General features: G+C 38.1%; 1 protein-coding gene across 1 annotated transcript in view; it reads left to right on the top strand.

The window, feature by feature from the left end:
• The window catches only part of LOC107680298 (mRNA-capping enzyme), a 126464-nt gene that overhangs the window by 10052 nt on the left and 113912 nt on the right, over positions 1-2500 (top strand). The window lies entirely within an intron of this gene.

The raw sequence follows: 2500 nt of genomic DNA on the forward strand, positions 1-2500 counted from the left end.
CAGGATCTTATGTCCGTGATGAATGAATCTCAGGGAGTTTATTCTCAGGAAACTGAATGGTTGTTTTTATTTAATTTTTTATTTTTATGTTTGGCGTGGTTTCAGCAGTTGTAGGATGGTGTAGGTATTTAAAATCGTCACATGACTTGTGAAGCGCTGTGGGAGTGTGAAATGAAGTGCAACGCTGGTGAAGAGTACGCTTCAATTAGCCAAAAAACTGTTTACAACACTAAACAGTTGCCATGGACAATTGTTGCTAGGGTTGCTGTTAGATAACCAATATATTTGACAAAAATACTAATTGACTAATATGATATTTCTGTTCAAAGAGCCTTTTGCCCCATTTATACACTCTTTGTGAATTAATCCATGCGCTGGATATTGTAATGTGTCTGACAGTAATGTTAACATTTCATGTTTATATATATATATATTTTTTTTAAACAAATCAGTAGAAGCATCTTATTTCATGAAACATTGTCATGATGAACACTTTACAAAGGCCAATAATTGATGCTCTAGTAGCTGTAATCTCATGCTTGAGAAAGTATCGATTATTCGGATGAGTTGAGGTGAGTGTGTGTGGATTTGTTGGCGCTACAATAATAAAAAAAAAACACCTTGAATATCAGTATGACTAGCCAAGCTCTGTATCACATATCAGCCAAATATCAACTCTATGATGAATAACTTCACATCTATCACAGTTAATGAAAAAACCTCAGTAATTATTTGGTTTACTGTAAATTACTTAACCATATACGGTAATTGTAAATGATGTAACATTTCATTGTATGTAATTTTATAGTATAATATTGTCATATTTATGGTTTTTGGAAGTAAAAACTGCGCATGACACATCACATAGAATTATATTTTGTTTAGTTAGCGTTCTTCATATTTTTGTTATGAGTAATGTGCATAAGGGTGTTTGTTACATTTTTCATTATATTTTTTTAGTTAATGTTTATTGCATTATTTTAGTGTCTTGTGTGTTTGCCTGCTAGTTGCTCTTGTGCACTGTCTATATTAGGGGGAAGTCGTGGCCTAATGGTTAGAGAGTCGGACTCGTAACCCAAAGGTTGTGGGTTCGAGTCTCGTACCGGCAGGGATTGTAGGTGGGGGGAGTGAATGTACAGCGCTCTCTCCCACCTTCAATACCACGACTGAGGTGCCCTTGAGCAAGGCACCGAACCCCTAACTGCTCCCCGGGCGCCGCAGCATAAATGGCTGCCCACTGCTCCGGGTGTGTGTTCACGGTGTGTGTGTTCACTGCTGTGTGTGTGCACTAAGGATGGGTTAAATGCAGAGCACTAATTCCTAGTATGGGTCACCATACTTGGCCACATGTCACTTCACTTCATATAAGAGCATTTACCATTTTTTATGGTCACGCCACTTACACTCTAAAAAATGCTGGGTTGTTTCAACACAATTTTGGGTCAAATATGGACTAACCCAACTGTTGGGTTAGTCCATATTTGACCCAAAATTGGGTTGAAACAACCCGGCATTTTTAGAGTGTACGATGAACTATGAATTATCATGTGGCTTTCTATCGCCTATATCATTATAATGGTTATTAGTACATTTTAAGGTACAACACACAGTTTGATAGTTTAAGTAGACTGTATTACTACATGAAATATACGGTTAGTAGTTGTAAAATATACAAACACCAACAATATGCCACCCAGTAATACCTGACACAGTATTTTTTTACGATTCCTGGCAACAACAGCTGCCTGTTTTTAATCTTAAAATGATATATATTTGTACAGTGCAGGGTCTGTGGTGCTGAATATGACCTTAATGCTGCAGCAGACGGTTTCCATCCTCCAAGCTAATGGAAGATCACAACCCATAATCCTCAGTGCTGTTCCCTCAACCCTTTCAGTGCAGTTTTGTTGTGTTTGGTAGTTTTATCATGCTACACCATGATGCTGCAAGCCAAACCCCCTGAGAGGTGCTTAAGTAGATCTTCCAATGTATAAATAACTTCAAAACCGAAAAAAGGCCCTCAGTCGGCCGTCAAAAGCTCAGACATCAATGGAGTCGAGCATCTGTGGAGTGGCTCAGAAATCTCTGTTTGCATCAGTGCGGTATGAAAGTTTTTGTTAAATCACTATCTAGCGACTAGGACAGCTGTGGGCTGTGATATGAAATCACCCTGATGAATGTGTGTGGCATTTGCCGTGATTGCCTCTGATGAAATTTTTAGTTTTGTATTGCCGGAGGCCATAATCCCAGAAATACCAATACGGCTGCATCCATGTGAGAACACTTTGATAAGAAAGCTCATTTGCTGATACTTTTGTCGGCGTCATTGTGAGTATAAATATGATGTTTATGTGAAGGCAGGCTGATCAAGAACTAACGGACTTTTCGCTCGGTTGAGTTTGTTCATTTTGCCATCGTTTGACATTTGGCTTATGTCCACTTTAAAAAAATAAAAATAAAAGATCCCTGTTGGCTATGATTTACTAATAAAGACACTTTA

The sequence above is a fragment of the Sinocyclocheilus anshuiensis genome, unplaced genomic scaffold (assembly GCF_001515605.1).
Source record: "Sinocyclocheilus anshuiensis isolate Anshui unplaced genomic scaffold, SAMN03320099.WGS_v1.1 scaffold1161, whole genome shotgun sequence".
NCBI classification, from domain to species: Eukaryota; Metazoa; Chordata; class Actinopteri; order Cypriniformes; family Cyprinidae; genus Sinocyclocheilus; species Sinocyclocheilus anshuiensis.